Source organism: Lonchura striata, chromosome 1, assembly GCF_050655825.1.
Source record: "Lonchura striata isolate lonStrDom1 chromosome 1, ASM5065582v1, whole genome shotgun sequence".
In the NCBI taxonomy this organism is placed as follows: Eukaryota; Metazoa; Chordata; class Aves; order Passeriformes; family Estrildidae; genus Lonchura; species Lonchura striata.
This window is the reverse complement of record NC_140703.1, coordinates 65,987,580-66,011,278: the sequence shown is the minus strand read 5'-3', so window position 1 is coordinate 66,011,278 and position 23,699 is coordinate 65,987,580. Positions and strand designations below refer to the sequence as shown.

At 41.9% G+C, this 23,699-nt stretch overlaps 1 long non-coding RNA gene across 2 annotated transcripts in view; it reads left to right on the top strand.

Annotated features, from left to right (window-relative positions):
• Window positions 1-22,575, top strand: part of LOC146768705 (uncharacterized) — a 74,478-nt gene extending 51,903 nt beyond the window's left edge. For both annotated transcript variants that reach the window (XR_014955076.1, XR_014955075.1), the window contains 2 exons: window positions 642-707; window positions 5,103-22,575. This is a non-coding gene — a long non-coding RNA (uncharacterized LOC146768705). The remainder of the gene's footprint in view (window positions 1-641; window positions 708-5,102) is intronic.
• Window positions 22,576-23,699: the final 1,124 nt, after the last annotated feature.

The following is a 23,699-nucleotide window of genomic DNA, read 5'->3' as shown; positions in this document are numbered from 1 at the left end:
AAAACAAGACAAAAACTGTTCTTGTAGTTGCTTGTACACATACAGGATTAGGGGAAAAAAACAACAAACAAAACACAAATCCAGTAAAAAATTTCCTAACCTGATATATTTGGGTTTTATAAAATTCTGTGTTTCTGACTGGACAGGAGATCCCCTTCTTTTTTTCTGTTCCTGCAAGGTTTTAGTTTTCTGTTGGTGATACTTATCCGAGGTTTGGCCCAATCAGGATAAAACTATGTTGTGTTGGAAAGTACAGCCATAGCAGTTCTCTTGCTTCTTCATAATGATGTCAAATTAGATAATGTTCTAGATTCCAGAAAAGCTTCCAAATATCTTTGAAGTTATGTTTATCTCTGCTGATGCTTTGTCACATCACCCTAAAATTGCCTAGGGACCAATTTCTCCAGCTAAAGCTGTCAGTTCCTTTCACTGAGCATACTACTGCCTGGACTTCCTAAACTGTCTGTGGATCAGTCTCACATGGATCAGCCTGAAGTGAATACAAGGAATATATCACTGAATCTTTAATTGCACTGCTGCTTTCCTAAAGAGAAGAAGGAATTTCTCTAATTACCCTGTTTTAGAGATTGTTTTTGATGCCATGAGTTCTTATACCCTCTCCCCTGTTTACTTTATTTCAGAGCCAGTAGTGCAACCCTTTTGGTGCCAGCCAGCCCACATCCTTGCCCAGTCTGTTGCCATTGCAGGTGAGCTCCCTCATGCTCTGGGGAGATTTCAGGGGCTTGGAGACTGCAGCAGTGATTTTGTGGTGCACTCTTCTTTCATGTGCCATCAGTTAACTACTTCCACAGTTGGCACTGCCTTGATGCAGAGAGGAAGAACAGGCAAACAAAAGTCTGCTTTTGAGACACCAGGTTGCCTGACCCACCATGGTGATCTGTGTCTGGGATGCTCTGACTGCCTCTGTACCAAGTCTTCTGCTGAGTATAACATGAGGGCTACTAAATACCATTAATAGACCATCCCTAAATTATTTTTCTAAAGTTGAATGCTTTTTCTAAATTTGTGGCTGGAGCTCACATAGGCTTCCCAGAAGTGAGCATTCTCACCCCTCAGCTCAGAGGCTGGAGGTTGGTTTGGGCACACCTGAAGAGGAAGGAAAGAAGAAGAGGAGTAGGGCAGGGGAGTGTGCAGACAGGTTGTAATTTCTGCTCCTGCAGCCAGGAAGCTGGGAGAATGCATTGATGACCACTACTCCATTGCTTCACCTAAGAGTAGTAGCCAGCAGCCATACCTTGCCATGATGACCCAGAAGGAAGAGCAGCAGCCATTCCAGTTCTCCCACTCTCCATCAATCACAAAGCCAGCAGCCATCACAAGTGTTTTACCTCCCTTCAGCAGGATGCTGCTTTGGGCAGGTGCCTGCTTTGTCTGTTTCCAAAGGAGCTCTGGCTTGGGTATGAGGCTAAATTTGGCCATGTTTTACTGATGATGTATTTCTGATGTACTGGTGATCTGTAAAATCCCTGCCCAATGCTAGATGAATAAATTCTTGTGACAGGCAAAAACCAGTTGGTCTTTCATGGTAGCTTTATATATCTAGTTCTGGAATTCATTGGAGATTCATGGAGTAATGAGCCCCCATGTATAGTCCTTCCCCTGTACCAAGGCACAGCAGAACGCAGGAGCAAATGGAGTCTCATTGCATAATCTGCCTGCTGAAAAGTAGATGTTTGTAAAAAATAGGAAATAGGAAATATTCTTTCACATTTCATACTGAAATTTTCTTGCTCTTTATGGACAAGCTCAAGCAATTCTGTTTCAAACACCACACCACGCTCCAATCTGTGCTGTAAATCAGGTGAACTCCCTCAAGTCAGTGAGCCTGTGAAAGAAACACCCCCTCAAATCACAAGCTGCTGTTGCAGGGAGTGTGCATAAGACAACACTCCATTTTCACCTCCCAGGAGCATCCAGGTCAAGTGCTTTGAGTAGAGAATGTAATCACGCTGACTAGTTTTAAGCCCCCAGTTTAGGAGCTTATATGGAAGGGTTGCTCTCCCTCAACAGGCAAAGGAGAGAGAGATAGCTTCTTCCAGCCAGAAATCAAGAGTATTTGTCTTATTCTTCTGAAAGAGCTCCTTCAGTTCACTCCTATATGGAAAAATTACATAGATGTCTAAAACGGGCCAAATGAATCTTAAAATGTTCTGTCTTTCTACCCAGAGATCTGTGGGGAGATTAGTCCAATCTAGGCTTCTAAAATAACCTCCTGAATTCGGTGGCTATAGTTAGGCAGTATGCCTAACACATCTTTACCTGGATATCCCTGTTCCAAGGACCTTTTGCATTCTCCTGACTACACTACATGCAGTAATAGATGAACAGCTATAAAGAAAGCTTGGGGAAATCTTGGCAGTGATAGGGTTGATTGGTCACTGCTACACCCTCACAATCACCCAAAATAAAATTCTAGAAATTCTTTTAAGGTCACTCCTGTAAAGAGCACCAAACAGGATGCCCTTTTTCCCATTCCTTCCTGCAAGTAGTGTCGCAGGTATGTATAGTTACCAGGCTGCTTTTTAGTGTTCCTGTAATGCTAAAGAATCCACACATTGCCTCTTCACAGCCATCCCTGTCTCAAGGAAAAGGCAGGATATTAATGCTTAATGAAGATGATGAAAAGCTATATAAACTGTTTGTTTGCTTACAAATATGGGACATTACATTTTGTAAATATTTTTGTCTGTTGGTAACTGTAGTTCTTGTCTGGCTCTTTATTCTCTATATAGGCACAAATGGAGATGAACGAATGGCAATGATCAGTGAATCAAATGATAAAACCCAGAGAAGGTCAAAGCAGTAGCATTTATTGCCATCATCTCTCAGAGAATATATGAGGCATTAAAATTCTGATACTGTACCATATTCCAGTCACAAAGATTTTAACGAGCACAAGTAATGGCATGAAATGTATCTCACCTAATGACATGAGCAATAACGAGAACAAGGAAAGGTGCACACCACAACCTCCTTGAGTGTGATCCTAAAGAGGTGGTTTACAGTCCATCTTGAAAAGTGGGGGCTGTGGCAACATATTAAGGAATGCACAACACAGCCAAGCTGATTAGTCATTACTTATTGCACAACAACTGCTGAAGATTGCTACTTCTAGATGTGTGATGTGTTGCCATCCCAGGCTACACCTTTTTTTCCTCACAACAGTAATGAAATTTCTGTTGGCAGATAATGAAAGCTGCCACAAATAATACAATGGAAACTACGTGTAAATCTCAACTGTGAATCCACAATTACTTCAGGAGAACAGAGTAAACAATGCAGCTGACAAGACTAATATCTATCAGCTCCTCTTTAATATCATTATTTTGCATAATATGTGGTTGCAACTCAGAAACGTGCTTGATCCAGGCATATCATCTGTTTACAGGCATCAAACGAAAGGTGGCATAAATGCTTTTAATTTTATATAATCTGGAGGATGCAGAGCAGAGTAATTCTATGCAGCATTTACTGGCAGAAGTTTAGAATTCCTCTTTGCAGGCTCCTTTCCTCAGAATTTCTAGGAAATGTGACAGAGCTTAGTAAAGCAAAGACTGAGCTGCAGATTTAACTGCCTGGCTCTGGCAATAATTGCAAAAGACAGTTAAGAATGTATTAAGGATTCCATCTCCCCACTAAAGACAAACCAAGTTGCATTTTCATCATCAGCAATAATCAAAGTGTAGTTTAGTTTACTACAAGCCTGCCCTGACTTGGTTGGGATGTGATTTGCCTTCCTAAACAAATAACTTCTTCCAGAAACTAGCTGAATACAACCAAAGGTTTGCAAATTTTAATTTGCTTCTCTTAAAAATCAGGACAAACTGTCACCTGCCGCCCTAGATTATTGTGTTTTAAATTGCATTGTACCAAAATTTAGCCCTAGCTGGAAAGTTTTCAAACAGTATTATTTGCTCTTCTGTCTGCTGTGCTGGTACCAGGGCCAGCTGCAGGCAGAAAAGAGCAGGAAGCAGCAGTTTCTACCTACTTGAGGTGCCTTTTTGTGTTGTTCAGGCTTCAGAGCAGCACAGTGGGCACCACACAGTATTTTATTTGGGGATTGTGACCTTTTCAGTGCTTTCACTGTGACAGTGCTGTTGCATTTTATTTAGTATGATCATCCCATATGATCTGCCTAGGCCACCTCTGATAAACAGAAAATACTCTGACCAAAGCTGGTGTGTCAGTATCTTCTTTTTGTCTACAGGTTGTCCCTACACATCACTACATGTTATTGGAACTCTGCCAATACATAGTACTATGTTTTTCTATGATATTTAGTATTAGTCTCTCTAGCTATAGATTTGCATAATTTATTATAATTTTCTCTCCACCCTGAGTAATTCTCAGTTTCATGTTTTCTACTCAAAATGTGTCTGTTGTATTAAATTATATATTGCTCCAATAATCTCCCACTTATTTCTAATCATTACTGACTTTTTAAAGTGTGGCAGGCAAGTTCATTTATTTCACTTTCTGAGGTCAGTCTCTTATGTTCTCAGTTGTGTCATTAAGACATTCAGCCACATAGAAGCTCTTGAGTTATGACTCTACCTTCAGTAGTGGCATCTACTCCATATCCTTGCCTTGTACTTACAAGAAATTTAGGGCCATGTGTCATGAAGATTCAGCCAGCAAGGAACAAACCTGTGAGCTTTGGGGTTTAATGCATGAGCTCTTATTACTTGCAAAACTCAGATAGGTTGGTCAAAACTGAGCCAAATTTATCTTTCTTTGGCCCAAGAAATACCAGACATATACACAAATCAAGGAGAAAATATGTCATTGAATCCTTTGAAAATCCAGTGAGGAACCTACTGGGTTATTGTCAATAAATAATTTTGAAAGTGTTGTATGTAATAGTAACCATTAGAAGTCAGGATTTACCTACACTTGTGGAGTCTGATGGGCAACACATTTTCTGGAAGGGGAATGCTGGACTGTCTCTATACTAGAGGTCACCATTGATTATCTCATGTTCACCAGTTATAAGGTACTCCTGAAGTGCCAGATGTTACCTTCAGTACTGATTCTCTTTCAACCAATGGTGACAGTGGTGTCATTCCTATCCTGTTCCCCAGGAGCTGTTGAAATGCTGTCCAGTGATGCCATAAGCACCTTCTGCTGCCAGTCATTGCCAAGTTATTATTTCCAAGATGGATGTGATGCTGCAGATGGTGCAGTGAAGGAGCCTTGTCCAAGCAGATGACTGTTTACATGCTCACTTTTTGAAGAAAAATGACTACAGACACTGTGGTATGCCATTGTATTCGGCATAACCAGCGGCTTGTTTACTTGTCCTGTGGATTTCAGTGCCACCTGGCACAGCCAAATCCTCCGAAAAGCTGTGACTGGAAATACACAGAATTGTCTGCTAACATTTCCTGTATATTGTTTCAATGGTGCATGGCAGGACCACGATCACCATTTTGGTAGCAACATAATGGTGAGTCTTGGCAAAATAAAAACTGTGTGCATATGCAGGACCTTTGTGCGTGGCTGCACTTTTGCTTAGCTCCTAACCACAGCCTGTTCTGATGTCAGTGGGAGTTTGTTGCCTAAACCACTGGTTCTCAAGCAGCTCAAACAATTTCAACTTTCTTTTTCCCAGACCACCCGTGAAGCCAGAGGGAGTTCATAAGTTTAAAACAATTTTGTGGAACATCAGTTTCACAGACCGACTGATAACCCCTCAGCAGAGACCACAGGCTGGGAGCCTCTTGCCAAAGCTTTCCTGAGAGTGTGCTTTGTAGTGATGTGCCGGTATAGGAGGAAGAAAGGAGAAGTGGGATGCTGCTTAGCCCACACATCTGAAGTAATGATGATGCACACACCTGTCGCTGTTGAGGCAGGACAGGAATGAAGAGACCCAGATCAGAAGGCTGAGAGAGTAAAACTCTGGTTTATTCAAAATACACTGCTCTTTTATACAGAGCTTCGTGAGGACCAACTTCATTGGTCCTGAAGTGAAAACAACCTACACCATTGGTGCAAAGTGCTTGACGCACAGTGATAGAACTTAACTATAAACAATGGGAAAAACAAGAGAGATAAAAAATTATTTACATTCTTCTCCAGATCTTTTCCAGGCTTCTGCCTGGCTAGAAACTCGCGTTTTTCTCTTTGACTGCATCTGAGTTCCACACACACCTATGGTTCTTTTACTTAACCACCACGGACTCACAGGTGTCAGCAGGACTGTGTCTGCAAGTGGGCCTTCGCTGACCCTTTGAAGAAATTTGCACAGGGCTCTCTGTTACACGCTAAGATTGATGTCTATTTAAAAATAATGCTAAAGCTGAGTGGTTATGCAGCTTCTACCAGGCTACAGATAATTATGAGAATAATAGCAACCTTTCAAAGGTGAGGAATTGCCACAGGTGAGGTTGGGAGTTTAATGGGTAGATGTAGCTAATTTAATAGCACTCAGGCACTGGGCATTAAAAGCCCAATTCCCTTGGGTTGCTTTGTGCTAGACTGCAGGTGTAAAGGGAGCAGAAAGCCACTGAATCGTCTTTTTGGAGCAGCAAATTCACCTGATATAGGAGACAGAGGTTGTCATGTGACAAGGTTGCATAATCTCATTAGCAAAACTGAAGAAATTGGAAATATGCCAGCTATGTCAGTGTATCCCAAAGATCTTTCTTCCAATTTATTACAGCCTGGAAGATATTTGAGTGTAGGCCAAGGTTCTCCTATTACTAGCCAGCCAGGGAATTTGAAGGTCACAAGCCCATTGTAGTGCTTCCACTTGTCATTCCATTTTTTATGCTTTTAATTTGACTATAGCAGAAGGTTTTGACTCAGTTGTATTTTGCTCTTCTAGCCCAGGGAGTACAGATACATTAAGATTGGACAGTATCTGATCAAACTTCTGAGACAAAGAGAACTGCATGTAAAATTCTAAGATTGCACACAACTCCGCTTTGTGCTTTCCTCTGGCTATATTACATACATTTATTGAAATTCAATTTGTAGTTTGGGAACAAGAGGATTTTTTAAAGGCAGCTTATTGCTGCAGGTAATAGAAAAGACATAAATCTGCTAATGCTAAAGTTTCTGGACAGTGATACTCTAAGCAGTTGTTACTGGGGGAGTTTTACCAACCATGGGAAATCTCAGACAAATGCCATAAAACATTTTTTCACAAGTCCTCCGAGTCATTGTAAAAAAAGAGAAGAGCTTAAATTGCTATACTTTTTTATTTACTTTTGTCTTTCTTAAGCCTTGGGAAAGTCACAAGAGCATGTATCAGCATACTTTAATTCAAATAACAGAGGTTGGGGAGACATTTTCTAGAACTTTTACTCATAGTGGAACGTTCCTTAGCAGATATTTTCCTCCAAATAGCCCAGAGCAATAAAAGATAGAATTTCTCTTCTGTAAAAGAGCTGTCTCTGAACACAGGATATCAGAGTTGCAGCTGTATGTAGCTGCAGTTCTTTCTAGTTAGCAGACAAAATATTGCTTCCAAAGTAGGCAGCAGTGGTTGTTCCTTAACTGTGAGGAGATAGTGAAGGTTCAGTGCTGGTAACTGGTGATGAGACCTTCCACTTGTTTTGTCTCAGTGCATGAGAAGATGCTCCCTGACATGCGCTAGGCATGGCAGTGCCTTTCTGGTACAGGTGCACTCCTGTCCAAGACTGAAGAAAGAAGAGTCCTCAGCCTCTCATGGCACTTGGCGTGAGGAGCAGGCATGGATTTCTATCAACAAGTACAGCATGACTCCATCTTCAGGGAGAAATGAGTGGCAGCTGCATACTCACCACACTTCTTGTATCAATGGGAGCCAACCACCCTCAGCTGCCTTTTCAGTCCCACTGTACCACTGATCATGGAGAAGGTGACTTCTGGGGGACACACCAGTACCCATGGCTTGTGAAATATGTGGTAAGTCCCTCCAGCTGTGCTAGTCATGTTCTCACCATGGCCCCTTTCCTTATTCCTCCTCTCTGTCTTCTCTTATGTTCTTTGCCTGCTTGCTGCATCCTGTCCCTAGTTAACTTGTCAGTTCTTTAAGATGAGGATAATCTTTCCTAAATATTGTACTCACTCAGCATGACAGAAGCTTGAGAACCTCTGGGCTCTCCTGTAATGAATGTAATATATAATAATAACAAGATGTCATTGAAAAATGAGCCTGGCACTGTGCAGAATAATTGAGAGTAATGTTAGTTTTTAACAGGAACACTTTTTTTGCTCTGTGATAAATAAGTTTTGTCAGAAACAAGAATTATCAAAATTTTCAGATTTGCAATTTCCCCCTTCATTTATGCCACCACTTATTTTCTCCCCCATTTTATTATCTGTTAGATTTTTTTCCTACTTTCTACTTTAATACATGAAAGGGATAAAACTCAAATTCCAATTAGAAATTAGGGTTTAGGCTACATTAAAAAAAAAGGTAAGTACTGAAATTCTTCATTTCTAAACATTTGTTTTTATATAATTTTTCAACAAAAGTGCTATAAGGGAAATATTTGCACTAGTTATAACAAAATATATTGTGACTAAATATATCTCTCCCCTTTCTAGTCCCTCCCTAGTAGCCATCCATCTTCTCCCTCTCTTTTTTTTTCTATTTGCCTGCTTCTTCTTACCAGTCCTGCTAGGCCTGTACATAAAAACACTCACTGACAGAGATATTTAGACTGGTGTTTTGTCTCTGCACAGCAGAGGCTAAAGCTGAGCCTGGGTTTTACATCTCTGTGTATTCTCCAAGCTCCTGTCTAGCCTTTGAGATGTTCACAGCTACACAAAGACTAATAGGAATATAAACATTATTTTTCATTTCTTTAGTATCTCCTCCAATAACAACTCTTTTTTCTGCTTTCCCAGCAGTAACGAAGAAGCCACTGTCTTCACGTTTAAACTGGAAAGTTCCAGAGGGAAAATCCCTACTTAAAAAAATAATACTATAAATTATTTTAATTATTACAGTTTGTGATACTGAGCCAATACCTAAGAGGCCCTCCTGAGAGCTGGGGGCCCCTTTGTGTTCTGGGATGATGCACAAAAGGACTCTGCTCCAAAGAGCTTTTTTTTTTCTTTTAAGGAATTTCTGGCGCTGATTGGATGTTGATGAAAAGTGCTGGCTTGGCAGCAATAGAGAGGAAAGTCTCTTGTTCATCTGCAGACAGTGCAAGTTTCCCCTTTCCTCTGTCCTCTGGCCATCGATAGGGCCCTTAGTGCCAGTCACAGTTTTCCATGTTGCTAGGTGAAGCCCAGTGCATGGGTTCTGGCAGATTTGTGGAACATAGTACGAAGTTTTCTCCTCTTGGGGGGAATTAAGGTCACTTGAGCTCATCTCCCAGCCTGAGCTCAAAGCAGAGGCGGTGCTGTCGCTAGCACAGGACACAGCCATGTGTGGATGTGTGGATATATCCCTGTGTGCATGCACAAGGTGTGTTTCCTGACCCCACTGCTATGTGGGCTGTTTTCCCATTGACTCATCTTCTTCATCCTCAGACTTCAACCTCTTCATACATGCCACATGTGCCTACAAGCTTGCTACCTTTTCAAAATGTTTTAAAAGTATTTGAAATGCTGTGTATCTTCTGCAGGGTTTTGGTTTAGTTTGTGTAACCCCAGTGAGGCCAGTGCACCAAGACTGATTAAGAATTAGCTCTTGATTTCCTTATTAAAGGGACACTGCTTTGAGCCCTGAGATACCAGAAGCCACCTTCCTGCAGCTGCAGAGGATGCAACAGGAGGGAGGCAGGAAAAGTCACTGAGGAATGGGAGAGGAGACTTCTTCTCTATGGCCTTTAGACACCTTGGCAGGAAGATGCATTTTCTCCTTCCTTTTCAGACACCCATCTCAGGATTCACTCTGGCAGCTGGGTCAATGAAGCTGGCTCTGACACAATGTGTGTGGGACATACAATCACATTAGTTCTGTCTTGCAGAGAGGGACTGTATCTTAATTTCAGCGTCTTACCCTTTAAACTGGGACAAAACTTGCATTTACAAGAAACGAAGAATTATCTAGCAGAATTAAGCATAAAATTGTATGAGTAACTTTTTTTTCTTTTCAATAGCCATTCCTACTCTTAATTTTTCAGTACCCAAGATTTCTTTTGTTTGCATTCCCCTGCTTTGAGTAACTCATACTATTTAGCTTCTGGTTATGCTAAGTGGTTTTTAAAAGGAAAATAGGAGCTCAAATTTAGCAGCTATTCATTAATTTAAAAGAAATGCAATGTGGTTTTTAATATATGCTGTACTTTTTATAACTGGTGCACTTTTAGGAATTGAAAGTGTTAAATAAATTAGACGGTCCAGTGAACCTTTTCCAGCTCAGTGTGTTGCTGGGATTTGGACCTGGTCCATTGCATTTCTTTGAAGCTCTTACTGCTTCTATATTTTGTTTTCTAATAGCCTAGTTAAGACAAAGAGCATTTTCTTCAGAGCTTCTAGTCAGCTCTGCATTTCACTTGGCTTCTATTTGATTTTTGGACTGTTTCTAATTGATTTCCATTAATAAGGTAAAAACTCTGGTTGGCTTTTTTTTTTCCCCTGGTGGAAAAAGAAACAAGTTATATGAAATATAAAGTTTATTTGGATTCCATCCAAACAGTTAACTCCTTTTAGTTTATCCCCAGTAGAAGTTCCTTTGGGGTTGCACTATCATTTCATCAGTAGTTTCTCCTCTGCTTCTGTATTTCTTCAATTAAAATTCATTTCACAAAGTGAAATTTGTTGCCTATTTCTGTTAGAGTTCCACACTCCAGGGGTATAACACTCCAGAGTTAGACTATGATCAGAAATTTTGCTGTATTTTGCATTCTGAGCACATTTTCTCCTTCTTGTAAATCATGCATATTTGTATTTATTTGTAACTTAGTCCATTCTAATTTCCAGGTATTTATATAGCCACAGAATCTTAATTTTATTCTTGTTACCATATCATGCTTTTTTCTTGACTGACTAGAGGGAGAAAATTACAAAGCAGACATGATCAAAACTGCAAGACTCAATTAGAGCAAGTGATGAAACATGATATAATAAAGAAACTATTGCAAATATTGTGTCCTGTTACTTACTATATATATTTCTAAGTTGCTGTGACTTTTCATGCTTTAAAGACTGTCTTAGTAAATATACCTTGCCTAGCACCTTGAGCCAGCACCTGCAAGAGAGAGATGATCTCCAGTATTATTCCTGCTTTCCTCAAGGCCCACTGGAAGAAGAATCAGGTTTATAAGGAGAAATATATTTAGATAGAATCAATTTTCCTTTCCATGCATGAAATTCTATCTCTGGCTCTGGTAGTATTAGGCTATACCAGTCCCCTGGATTATTCCCATCTTAACTTCTGAATTATGTGAGGCAGGCCGAGTGCACAGAAGAAAATGGTATTTCCATCAGCAAACAAAATAATTTCTCATCTGGGTGTGGGCATTTGAATGCATTCTCACTGCAGGGGTGTATCATATAATTTTTGTTTTGAAGACTGTCCAGTCCAATTCCCCTGCAGTGCTAATGCAGGTGGACTCCGTGCCAGAGCTGTGTGGAGTGGCAGAACTCAGCAGGGCAGGCAGGGACAGCAGGGCTCCACTGCCCACCACTGGGAGGTGAATATGGCCCTGTTTGCAGGCATATGGACAATATGCCCACTGCAGACACCTGGACAAATCCTTCCCCAGAGCACAGTGCAGTGGCAATGCCCCAGTCTCAGCATCCTCATTGAGAAGCCCCAGGTCAGAGGCAGTGACCACCTCTGCTTCAGGCAAACACCTTTGCTCCTTTCACAGACCTTGCCTGTGCTTGTGGAGGAAGATCATTTGGCAGCAGCACAGCACTGTCAGAAGCTCACTTGTGAGTGCCCTCTGTGCCTTTCCTGGGAACAGCAGGAGCTGGGAGAGGAACAGATTTCACCCGCACTGGCACAGTGTGTCCAACCTGGCAGCTTGCTCTTCCCTGACCTACTTCAACAACCATGGGCACTCATACTCACTAATGCTGGGTGCTGTGCTAGCCTGGCAGAAAAGTTGGCTTACTAGTGCCAGGGACATGTTAAGTTGAGAAAAAAATATGAGCATCAGGCAACATCTTTCCTGGTTATGTCCTTGAGGACCCTCCTGGGTGACACAAGACAGACAAGCTGTCACTTGCACTGACACCCAGCAGTTGGTGGAGGATGGCAGGAGCCGTGCCAGCCTGGTGAGGCTGTAACATGCCTTGTCTCAACATGACTTGGGGCAAAGGCTTTCCCTGTCCTCAGCTTCACCTGCTGCTTGCCTCCTGATCACCAAAAACCCCCCTTCTCAGCCCTTGTTTCCCCTGCTGAAGTCTATCATTTGGCTAATACTTATACTGTGTGTCAGTGGAAGTCCTCACTTAATCTCTGGTTTATTTTCTAGAGGGTTTGATTTTCTTTTTTACTGCTACCGGTAATTTTATGTTTATAGTGGTTTTATGGCCTTCGTGATGTATCATTTCACTGTGACCTCACAGCAAGCTCGGGTGTGCTTTTCCCCTACGTGATTAATTATTTTAATAGAGGCAAGAGAAAGAAAATGGGGAATTTGTGGATAGTGGTTTTCCTTGCTTAGTGTAGGGAAGCATTTAATTGTGGATCATTAAGATTCGCTGTAGCATAACTCAGTAATAATGTGGAAAAAGATGTCATGTGCTTGTGGGCTGTATGAACTGAAATTACAAGCCGTGTCCAAACCTCTGAGTCACCTCTGCTGCTTCCCAACACAGTTAAGTCCAGGCAGGAAGCACTGAATGAGCAAATACAGTGCTTAAAACCATCTATCCCAGACCTCTTACTGGGTGCTTCTTGAAAAACTATCCATAAGCAATTTTAAAAGGATAGATTTAATGAGTGGGCACAGAAAGGCACAGCTATCCCTTCTTGACCCTGGATACCTGCTTCATATAGCATAGCTAGGGGGTAAATAGTAATAGCAATGGTAAATAATGCTATCAGTGTGGAAACTGATCTGGTCATTAGTTGTAAAATATAGTTCCACAGAATCCACATCTGGGGGCCCCATCATTCTCCTTCACAGTACTTCCTAAAGGAAACCGAAATCTTTTCGAACAAAAAAAATGTCATTACTCTGAAAAGGAAATGAAGATTTATTTTAAAATAAATTTAAAAACCCCAAACAAAATGGCCATTAGATTTCATGCACAATGTTTTTACAGAATTTTTTACTGCCACTTCTATTTCTGATTGACAAAGTTTGTATACTTGATATATGGCAAAACTACAGAGATTTCCACCAGTTTGGACTCCAGCAACCACTTTTTTTTTCTGGCTACTTGCATGCTGTCAATAACCAGTCTGGTGTCCTCCATGCCTGTACTCACGGTCACAAAACCATCCCACTGTTACTCTCATATGGAGCAGATCTGAGTATTTGTTGTTGTAAGCAAATGTACTCTTTAGTCCTTCTAGTGGACAAGTGTGAGCACCTGATAAATCTGCATGGGGTATGGAAGGAAATTTCTTTGCATGCTGCAGTACACTGGAAGAGTTTACAAACTTCAGGGTTGCAGTTGGAAACAACAGCAAGATTGCAAGTCAGCTGAGTAACTGCATGGAAAAAGAATACTCTGGGATAGGGACCTGCAATGCTTTTCATGTATTCAGAGACCTATGAAGCATCAGGCACAGACCAGGATTAGGAGTAAAATGGCAGAGAGGAATGGATGTGGACACCATAGTCTGTGACAGGAAGGAAGCTCCAACATGCTATCAGAAAACCTGGCTCAAGAGTGGTCACCAGACACCAAAGAGATATTATTTTCGGCTCAGGTTTTACACTACACTGAAGTCCAGAAAAGATCTAATTTTAGATCAGTGGAGGCAAGGCTGAATTCACAAAAACATCCTCCTACTAAACAATATCTCTGTTGACTATTGTCATGTTGGGTGTGAAATTTAGCTGCTATATCCAGATCTGTTAAATATCTAGAAATTATTCATCTGTGATAACTAATGAGGAAAATAAGATAATTAATTTCAGTGTTTCTTGCAACAGGGAAGCTGTCTGGCAAAATACACCAGACAAAACATCCATACAAAACCATGTCATTAACTAAGATGTTTAGTTCATTCACATTCCTAACCATGAATAAAAAGGAGAAATTAAATGACAATCTTTAATTGTCTGTATAATTCTTCTTAATGAGTACATTCTGGAGTACCATAGCAGTGGTGTAGGTTTATGAAACAGAGATCTGTCTTCCCTTAATAAGAAAGAAGGAAGTGATATTGCAGTACTGGTTAATCACTGGATACCCTTTCACTGTGAATTAAAGGTCTATGCACGTGCAAGCTTGGAGAAGCAAAAAGATGTAACACTTAAAAGTACATATGTTATCAGAAAGCTGAGAGGGTTAGGGGAAAGGTCAGGAACTTGTGGAAAAATAAATTACATGAGAAGTAATAGAGATAACTGTGGTAACAATAGATCCATGAAAGAATGTATCATACAAGAGTCACTAAGATATCAGGACAGTTCACCTGCTTAATAAACATGCAGAAGTGGTTTGCTGGCTCAGGACAGAGTTCTTAGGTGTGGCAGAGCCAAATCCATGGTCAGCAGAGATGGGACAACCTTAGTCAGTGCCATCCTTCAACTCTATATATGAACAGAGATGAGAATAAATATGCTTGGAAGCTGAAAATTAAAAAGTTATGAAATATCAATGAGACTTTTTCCTCCAGTTTGTACAGCTGTAGGCCACCACCTTGCCAAAGCTCTTCAGCTGCTGCCTAATTCAGGCATGAGAGAGTTGTATCCAATTCAGGTTTGACTGTCAGCATCTGCATGTTCTCACCTGTGCACGTCTCCACAAAGAGCCCAGCCATGGGTTTTCATGTTGCCTCTTGGCTGAGAAGGATTTTTGCCCATGTATCTGCAAACTTGCACTTACTGCTCCTTCAGACTCTGCACTGCAGTGTCTCAGAGACAGGGCAGCTGCTGAGGCCATTGCTCATTGCATCCATCTCTAGGGCTCACTGCTTAAGTGTCCTCATCCCTTTGTCTCTTACAGTACACTTGGACAGAAGCCCTTCAGGGTTAGAGCTCCTTGAGGTTCAGATGCACGAGAAGCAAGTGCTTTGTTAATCTTGAGCCTAGCTGAATCAGTGTGGGGTGAATCAGTGTGAAGCGAATCAGTGAAGAATTTGCTCCCAGGTTTGCTTGAGGTGATGTTTTAAATTTAAGTGTACTTCTTACTTACACATATCTTAGGGATATAACCTGGGGCACTGACTCAGTGGTGGGCCCACACCAGCTTTTGCTTAGCTCATGATGGCAAATCCAATGGATTAATTGTGAAGGGGCTTCAGGACAGCCATAATGCCTGTGGGATCTAGGGTGGCATGTCTCCAGTGGGATCTGTGCTGGCCAGTTTGCATGTCAGTGTCCTCAGTGCTTACTGAATTACAGCTGCACAGCAACACAGTCACATCCTCCTTGTCATTGCTGATTTACTACTCCTTTAGGGAGAGTGAGGGCAGTCTCCCTAAGAATTAGTAGTAAATCAGTGGGCAGACTTGTGGGCCTGAATGACCACACAGGAGATGGGGGATAAGGGGGAGATATCCTAAAGGTCAGTGCTCTTTTTAAAGATGGTACTGCAGCTCTGTGATACCACTAAAGCTCACAGCTGGTTTCAGGCTGTGGCACTGAGCCTGGCAGAAGAGATTTTTTTAAACTCAGTTTCTTCCAAGCAATGCAGTGTTCTACTCTTGTCTGAGGTTTTGCTGTCAAGCTACCCTTGAACAGATCAAAGCTACTGTTGATAGGTGTAATTTGTGTAATTCAAAGATCTGCATCATTTGTAGAAAAAAAGTTTTGGGATGCTACTAGGAAAGAAAATAAAACAAAAAAAAAAAAGGGCTTTCTTTATTGTATTGAGCTGCTGGCTCATAATTGCTTCCAGAAGGGCATGATGTTCTCCTGCTTGCTTTGGTGAAGCAGCAATATATTTTGTTGAGGTCTGAGCTGACTTCCTGCAGCTTTGGGCCATTCCTGAATTAAAGCCAATAAAGAGCATGACCTCCTTTTGCTGTTACACAGACTAATGCACATGGCAGAATATCACAGATCCCTTCCATTAACATTTGTGCATGTATGTGCCTGTACAGTCACATAAATATAAATATTTATAGAAAGGAATGTAAGAAGAATTAATAATCTTTTTTTTTTCTCTTTTAATTGTAATTTAGCACTGCCTACTTTAAGACAAACTAGAAATTAGTCATCTATCTCTGACACCATAGGACATTCATGTCTTTGAGTGTGTACACAAAGTTACATACCTGTGATAAAACCCCAAATGTTCTTTGGGTTTATTTCTTTATTCCCACACATTTTCTTGCATCCCTGCCTTACAGCCAGAGACAGAAATAGAGGTAAAGTTGTTGAAAAATGTAGTGACTACATCCTTTTATTTCGTCCTAAGTGGCCCCTAGTTTGGCAAATGTCTTCAAGACATTTCCAAAACTTTTGACAATTACATGATTCAGATCAGCATAAACATGTGCACTTTAAGGGAGGCATCTGCTTCAAAGCCCACCTAAACACAGTAGCTTCTCAAAGCTTAAGCATTTGTTGTTTGAAGTTCTGAGATGGGTGCTATCTCTGAAAGTTTATGGAAGGCTTTGAACACAGGCCCAGTGTCATACACAGGAGGAGAATACCACACAAAGATGGGGAAACAGGCATGCAGTCTCCAGGATACTGGAGATACAGAAATTCTTCCACCCTCATTATCCCTGTCAAGCTGTGCAGTGCCCAGTGCTCGGTGTCACGCACTGTGAAGGTGGGGATCGCAAAGAAGACTGTCAGGGGGAGAAGAGCGGGAAACTTTAATGCCGAATGAAAAGAAGATCTGCAAGCAAAGATTGCTGAGGTAAAACAGATTGTTAAATCCAGAGAAGAGAAGACTGAAGCAGAGGAACAGTTTGCAGAATCGCCATTGCTTGTGCCAGTAAGGAGTACTTAACTATCTGCTAGATAAACTGCCAGGAAACAGGTGCTGATGGATGGTATCACCCCCAGGGGAAGAAAGGACCAGAGAGCTTCCATCCTGGTGATTTTGTAACCATACTGACAGATCTTCCTTCACCTGCATTGGTTCACAGTGTAGTTTCTCCTTTGCCTTTTTTTTTTTTCCTTTTTAATCATATGTCTGCAATGCAAAAAGGAATAGCTTCAACAGGATAGACTGAGAATGTGTGAATGAATGGTTCACCCTACAGTAATGATCTGGGGATTTTCTGAACAACTAGGATATATTCAATCAAATAATTAGAAAAATAATTTAAATATAGCCCAGGTAAGTATATCAAATATAAAGCTTCAAATTAAAGCAGGTAACTATCTAAACTGCCAAATGAAACAAGTCCTGAGAAAGAGCCTGAGCCCTGATCATCCACAATGCTAAATAGTTCTTTTTCTCCCTGCATTTCTTTTGGTTCTCTACTGGTCTCTCTCCAAGAGGAATCTGCTATGAAAAGAGCTAGTGCTAAACAGTGAGGACAGTGTGTAACAGTGCCACAAGACTATAACGATAAGGATCAGTTCTGGCCTTTTGTCCTTCATCATTACTGACAGCTGCTGTGACCTTCTCACTTGTTTTGTTCATGACAGACAAATTCCTTTTGAACACAGTCCTTTCTTTTTCATTATTTTGAAAAGTTGAAAATAAACAAAAGCCAATTTCAAATAAGTAGTTTTAGTTTTCAAAGACTTCTCCTCAAACTGGTTTAGCCCAGCATTTCAGCATTTTAGACTTACATATATATATGTATATGCATGTATGCTGGTTTGTTTGTTTGTTCCATTATTAAACTCAAAAAAGGATAAAATTAATCACTAATTTACATAGTCCTTGTCTTGAAAGACCTCCCCTTCAAGAACGTGTGACAGCAACTTGTAGAAATGCAGAGCCCGTGTCTTCAAAACAACACATTACTTGTTTTTTCCTCAAAGCATTTAAAATGAGATCTAAATCAATATCAGAGTTTGCTCACACATGTGGGGCTCTGGGCCTCTCTAAGCTCACCTCTGACAAGTGGAAGTGACTCATGGGGTGTCTTTGCTCTGCAGAGTGTGATGCCCTACAAGGCCCTGGGCTGACACCACACTGGCAGGCTTTGGTACAGATAGCTATTTCCATTTCTAGGATGCCTGTTTTAAGTGTACACTGAGTCCTTTAAAGCTAAGTCTGGTATCTTTGCATCATGATCAAGCCATTCCTGCAGCCCCTTTGCTGTCCTATATTTCAGGCTCTCCAGCATCTATCCTGGGCAGCCCCTCCATACCCACCTCAAAACTCTCCCTTCCAATGGTAATTTCAGCTCTAGATTTTCCTTCAGCCTTGCGAGGAATAATGCCTTCTAGGCTGACTGAGGATAGCTGGGTGGGTGGATAGCTTCTCCCCTGGAGCAAGGAGGGAAAAAGAGAACAAAATCTGCCACAAACCCATGTGACTAATGCTGCTTTATCTATATAATAAATCACTTGTCCTTACCTCTTTAAAAGTTTCATTTTTTAAAAAGGCACTTAAAGCATCCCTTTATTTAACCCTTTGCATTCATAAAGGCAATCAAAGCTGAGGAGAGGAAAAAACATGCCATCTTTAAAGTAATTCCTGTTCAAATGTCAAGATTTTCTTTGCTGATTGTAACAAATGCTATTATATCATGTATAACAGCAGTTAGCTTACCCATCTTCTTTTTTGTATTATAAGACTTTCTGGTGTACTGATGCTGCAAATACCTAATCAGCTCATATCTTGCCCCATTTTTCATGAGCCTGAAAAGCGACTCTGTCTCATCTCTTTCAAGTCAAGGCTAAGGCTTGAAATTGGTATTAATGGCTTCCAAAGGAAAGTGCATGCAAGCTCTGTGAAACTAGAAAACATCCCAACGGGGAACTGGAGGGAGAAACAAATGAGAAAATAAGGAAGAAGATGAAACATTCTTTAATGATATCCTGAAAAAGAAAGGAAAAAATCTGTCTCCTCGGGGGCAGAGTCCTTTGGGGAAAATGTAAGCACAACTACATACTCTTCCAGCAAATACCTTCTTCACTAGTACACGCTCTGAGATTGCTTTCAAGTCAGCTGCTTCCCAGGAGCTAAGCACTGAGTCCCCTTGATGTGCATGGATGTTTTGACAGGCGTGGGAGCTCCCAGGGGAATCAGGCAGGACCCTCCAGGCAGCTGGGGCTACACTCTGCAACCTCTGACTGCAGAGAGAGGGTGCTGGGTGTGCCCCAGCCAGGCTGAAGGCACCCACGGGCCACTGGTGGACACGTGGACCTCACCCACACCTCAGTCCCCCTGCTACACTGAAACTGAGAGGGTGCTCAGGAGCCTTTCATTATTGACTTTGCTTCTGAAGAGGGAGGATGGGCCGATTCAGTACATCAGGTTGTGTGCTTTTCTGCTCACGGGAGGTGTTAGATGAGATACAAGGTGGAGCTCAGACCCGTGAAGCTTTGGTGGGTGAGTTAATATGCAGTAGCACTGCTCTGGTGAATTTTGGGCACCAAAGGAAGGAAAGAAAAAAGAAATCTGTGCAGCAGAGCATCTTTCAGAGGCTCCTTATGAAAACAGGCCATCTGGCTTCACTGCAGTGCATTTGTTAACTCTCCAGCCTACTACTCTTCCCCTGCTGGGTGACACATGCTTAATCTGTCACACAACTAGGACAAAATTATAAATAAACAATGCTACATTCAAATAAAACAGAACTTTCCTGCAGTAGGCTTACAGGAAGAAAAATGAAGTCAAGAGGCAAATCCTTGTTCTTTTGTGTGCAGAATAGTGGGTCCCTTGTTCAGTGCTGGAAAGCACATGCGGATCTCTCCCCGGAGGAAGGTGCCTTTTGTTGAGTGCTGCTCCTCATAAGTGTTGTGGATGTAGACACAAAGGTGCTATTGATAGCAACCACTTGGGCGTTTTGGGATCTCAAACACTGTCATGGGCCTGTTTTGCTCTCCAATGGTATGAGGTGAGAAACAGTGTGTGAGTGCTGCAGATTTTAAGAGAAATGAAGGCGGAAGGGAAGCAGAGAGTCCTGTGCTGCTATTAAAAAGTCTAATATCAAGTTACTAGGAGGAATGGGAAAAAGAACCAGAGATTCCTGTAAAGCAGCTGGAGTATGGGATTGCACTTGCATCACTATTTGTGGGGATTTTGTATGCTGTCTCAGATACTGAGCAGTCCTTTCCTTTTCTCTTATGTAATCAGAGATCTTCTCCTCATTGATAGACTTGTGGATGTAAGAAACTCATCTGAACTGCAAAATCCATGTAAGCCAAGATGCAACATAAATATTTAGGACTTCTCAACTCTTGGTCATGTCCCCTTTCAGAAAGAAAGCTGAAGAAAACTTACATGCCAGGTCCCTGGCAGTCAATTCCATCCATAAGCCAGACCTTGTATGCCTGTGAACTGTATGGCAGTGTAGTGATAGCTCATAGTGACACCTCCTGGGAAAGACAGAGGAAGATTTCCATAGGCCTGCGAGTCAAAAGGCCATGTTAACATTGGCTGCAAGCCACCATTGTCTGTAAGCAAAAGCTTTTTCTAGGCTAGAAAGGTAACAGGCCATGATAACTGGGCTATTCTTCTATTTTTTTCACTCCTTAAGTCTATATCATTCAATGTCTGAACAAATAATATTGTGAAATGGTGAAAAATTGCTGCAAGCTAGATTTCCCAAAGGAGGTGGCACATTTGCACAGCCTGCAGTGTTCAAAGGCCAAAAGCTGGGTTGTTAAAAGATTAAAGACTTCTTCTATTTCAATCTTTAAAAAATAAATAGCCAGTTGGTGTGGTTTTGCCCAGTTCAATATTCTGTAGCTTATTTGAAGTTATGGTAAATGAGTGGAATTGCTTTGGATTCGTGTTCATGGGAGTAAGAGATAAGCTGGGCTCACGGGGGTGAGCAGGTGTGGCCTGAAGCATAATTAAGGTCGGGGTCTGTGTGAATGTGCATGCACAAAGCACACAGCTCGGATGCCTCTCCTCCACACACACACAACCCCACAGAGGTGGTGCACACACAAAAGGCTGTATCAGCTGTCTAGAAAATTAGGAAGAAAGCTGTAGGAGCTACTGACACTGCTGTGCCATCCCATGGAAAATCCCCTCTGCTTTCAGAGCATTGGGCCATCAAAAGAAATGGCCTGCTACTCTGCCCAGTACTGGCTCAAGGTTTCTGCCACTAAAGCTGATCACAAGGTCACAGAGAAAATGGAAAGGTCATGATTGTACAATCTCCAAACACCATAACAAAAAATCTGGTAAGAAGTGTACATCCCCCCATTGTCTACTTCAGGAGTTCTGCATCCAGCTCTGGGGTCCCCAGGACAGGTAGGACACTGACCTGTTGCAGCGAGCCTAAAGAAGGGCCGTCAGGTTAGTTAGAGGGATGGAACACTTCTGCTATGAGAACAGGCTGAGAAAACTGTGTTTGCACAGCCTGGAAAAGAGGCAGCTTTGCAATGACCTAATTATGACCTTCCAGTACCTGAAGTCGGTCTACAACAAGGCTGCAGAAGGGTGTTTTACAAGAACATGTAGTGACAGGAGAAGGGGGAATGGGTTCAAACAAAATACGTTTAAATTAGATACTAAGAAAAAAAAACTATAGTGTAAGGGTGGCAAAGCACTGGCATAGGTTGCCCAGGGGAGCTGTAGACACCCCGTTCCTGGAAGTGTTCAAGGCCAGGTTGGATGGGGCTGTGAGCAAACTGATCTAGTGGAAGGCATCCCCACCCATGCCAGGGGAGTTGGAATAAGAGCATCTTTAAGGAAATGTTCAGACCTGCAGGCAATTAGGTACATTGATAAGGAATAAGTTGCTCATCTCCTGGGGAAAAATGCAGATTTGGCAAAGGGGAGCAGGGCAGGAGCAGAACTGGAGCATGAAGCCTATGGTACAGAATAATAAACACATTTTAATTTTAACTTTTTAATTTTAACTTGATACTGACAAAACTCTGCTCCACTTTAAGCACTCATAAGAGTCTTGAAAAAGCCAAGAATGACTATGCTCTTCCACAATGTGACCATCAAAGGCTCATGCTGCACTTGGGTACCTCCACAGCCTCTATCAGGTCCTGGAGAAATGGTCGTCTCAGGTAGTCCTTTTAGACTGGTGTGTTCACATCCCCAGAAGGGGTTTCAATACAGCCCTTTGAACTGACTTGTCACTTGGGCCAACAAGTGACAAGTTGTTACCCCCACTGCACCCTTGAGACTGCTCCACCTGGCAGGAGCAGCATTTGAGTGCAGCACTGAGCAGAAGCTCCGATCCAGCAAAGCATGTTCAGGGATGTATGAACACAAGTAAACCCACACTCTGACTGGGGCTGCTTAGGTGCCTCCTGCTGCTGCCAGGGAGTGTCCCTGACAGGAATACATTTGGTTTTTCACAAGGAGCCAGGATTCAAGCTGCTGTGTGGCAGCACTTACTCCCCTCTTGCATACCAGACAAACCAGGCAGCAGCTCCAGTCAGTGCTGGAGTTTTATTTCTTTACCACACCAGAGCCCCCTTGCGTGCAGCCTGGCTGCTGGGAGCCAAGGCTGCTTTCCATTATTCAGGTCAGAGTTCCCTCTCTGGTCTGTGGGAAATCAGACTCTGGGATCAAACACTTCTCTGTTGGGCGTTGCTCCAACAGACGTGCAAGAGAGTTTTGTTTGTGTAGAGACAGATTTGTCCCTGTGTTGCTCCTGGGAAAGCTGCACAGCATGCTCTGGAAACCATGAGCAAAGGGCATTCTTGTTGGAGTGAATTACATTTGCCAGATTTAATTTATTCAAATAAGAAACATATTCATCCATTTCCCACTATACATTGTTTAAAAAATCAGTGGTGCAGCATCTCCAGAAAGCCATGAGCCAAGTGCTGCACATGACCTGCTCTGGGATTCAGGCTGCAACAGGAAACTGGGCTTGGAACAAGAATTCTCTCTTAAATGAACTTTTGAAACTGGATCTACATTGTGAAATATTTAGATATTGAGCAATGGAAGAATGTGGAACAATATATTGAAGAATGTGAAACAATATAAACAATATTAACCTCTTCCTTTGAACATTAGCAAGCTTCAGCAAGCAGGCTGGGTTCTGCTGTGGTACATGGCACACAAGGAGGCTGGTGAGGAAGCAGAGCTCGTTGGGGTGCCTCTGCACATCTGGTTAGATTGCATTCCTTGCCTCCTGGTAGCCATTCCTCTAGTTACTAGTGTGGGTGAAGCATTTGCAAGTGAAAATGCATAACAGTGCCTTTTGATCCTCAAGTATCTATGATGATGCATTCTTTCCTGCCAATGATTTTACTAGGAAGTAGGATGTGACTGCTCAGAGAGTGGGTTTGTGTCATCCACCACATTCTGGACATTCTGCTTAGAGAAATCTAATTTAATCTGGGATTACTTGAATGACCTACTGAGCCCCACTAGGCTTTGACTTGCAGGCAAAATGTCAGCAGGTATTTGGTTTAGTGAACAGATTTACAGAAACTTTTTTTATCTTCACTGTAGGCAATCACTCAAAAAGTAAATGTATGGCAGGTGTACTGATACCATAGATCACAAGGGTGTTGTAAGAGTTGCTGTAGCATATCTGAATGGTGTTTCAGGCATGAAATAACCTTATTCTAATTAATCCATGTGCTTCCAAGCAT